Genomic DNA, 1,852 nt, shown 5'->3' on the forward strand with positions numbered 1-1,852 from the left:
GTGGAGGACTCGCGATCCTGCAGAATGCTGAACTTAAGGACTCCTGGGCTCCTAGCTGGTGAGGATGAGTTACTCCTAGGATTTGAGAGCATACATAACTTCAAGTCTAACTTATTTGTACTAGTTACTTTACTACTGGTGACCCCACGGTTGTACTCATAAAAGGTCTTATTTGTCCCAAGGAGTGTGCCCTAGATTCCCCTTTCCTTTACCTTTCATTCTCCTCATCTGGCAGTGAGGAAATGGAACTAGCCAGAGTCCTTCAGGTGGCATGGAGTGACCGCTCTTTAGGCATCTCTCAGAGGAAAGGCATGCCCCAGGAGTACATGGATTCTCCTATTTCTCTGATCTCTTCCCACTCAGAAACCTGTGGCAGCTCAGAAATCGTTCAGACCCCCAGAATAGGGGTATCCAAGATGGCTGTGCAGCCCAGCTTTTGCCACCTCATAGCATGGAGAGAATGGAGTGCCACGCAGCACACTGGGGTAAATGGAGTGGGTCAGAGGAAGCGGTATCCTCACACCCCTGTAACCCATTCTCGACCCAAAAAGGCCCTTGGTGAATAGCTGTTCCTTAAGGAGCCTGCCATGCTCTGGGTATTAGAGGCTGGCTGTAGCTCATGAACCTACTACCATTGTCTCTACCTTTAAAATACTAACCTCCACAACTGGACGCTGATCACTCTTATCTCAGCTGCCATCACTTCCCACCTCGATTACTGCATTGGTTTGGGTATCATCCTGCTCCTTTCCTTACCCTCTTAGTCTGTTCTCCACAGAGAAACCAAAGGGAACTTTTTTGGTGTGATCAGAGTTCATCAGTGCTCTGCTCGGAACCATGCGATGGCTTCCCATTTCACTCAAAGCCTGAGTCAGAGCCGTCACCATGCCCCTAAGGCTCTCTGCAACCAGGCCCCCTCATTGACCCTCTCTATCGTGCTGTTCCCCCAACTGAGTAGTCTAAACTAGGGTGGACAAATGCACAGGCAAGATGAATCTGGAACAAGGAGGAAAAGGTGGGGAGCCAGAGAAGCTCGGTCATCTCAAACCCTGGTGGGAAAGAGGTTCCAACAGGGTCCCAAAGGGCTGTCAGTGGGCTTGGGGATTCTCGGTTCAGCTAGTGCTGGAGGCTGGGGGTGGTGGCCCAGGAATCATCCCCGTGCTGTGTGAGGAGCCCTTTCGCCGTTCTGGCCCACGCTCTTCAGTAGCGGTTTGAGTTACTGCCGCGCAGCAGATTTCGTTAACCATGTTCCCCGCTCTCCTCTTCAGCGCCTCGCATGAACGCTCACTTCAGGACACATCGCAACATAGGTCGATGGTAATTTAGGTTCCCATAAAGCTTCGCCATCTAGAAAGACATCTCGGCACAATCCCTTAGGTTCTAAACACTGGGGCTTCATTCGCAGGGAGAAGCTTCAGACCAGCCTCCTCATCTGGAAAGGGAGATCACAGAAGCCACTTCCTCACGGTATTGTAAATGTTAAATGGAAGGACCCCTTGGAAGCTTCCAGAAGTGCGCACAAAACACAGAGAACGATCAGACTTAGTTTCGCATTGTTAAGGGCAGCTGCCAGGAACTCCCATTTCACAGACGGCAAACTGAGGCTCGTGGGCTCGCGACCTACCCAGGCCTTCCGGAGTTGGGCAGCGGCGGCGGGGAAGGTGGTCTGCGCCCGGGACAGCACCGTCCCGCTGGCCAGGAGCTGGGATACTAGACGACCAGGTAAGCCCGCGGAGGCGGGACGCGAGGCGGTAATGCTCCTGGTACCTGTGGTGGCGACGCTTCCGGACTAACCGGAAGCGTACCGCCCGGAACTACAACTCCCAGGAGCCCGCGCGATGCGCCCTGTTAG

Source organism: Mustela nivalis (assembly GCF_964662115.1).
Source record: "Mustela nivalis genome assembly, chromosome: 18".
Classification (NCBI taxonomy): Eukaryota; Metazoa; Chordata; class Mammalia; order Carnivora; family Mustelidae; genus Mustela; species Mustela nivalis.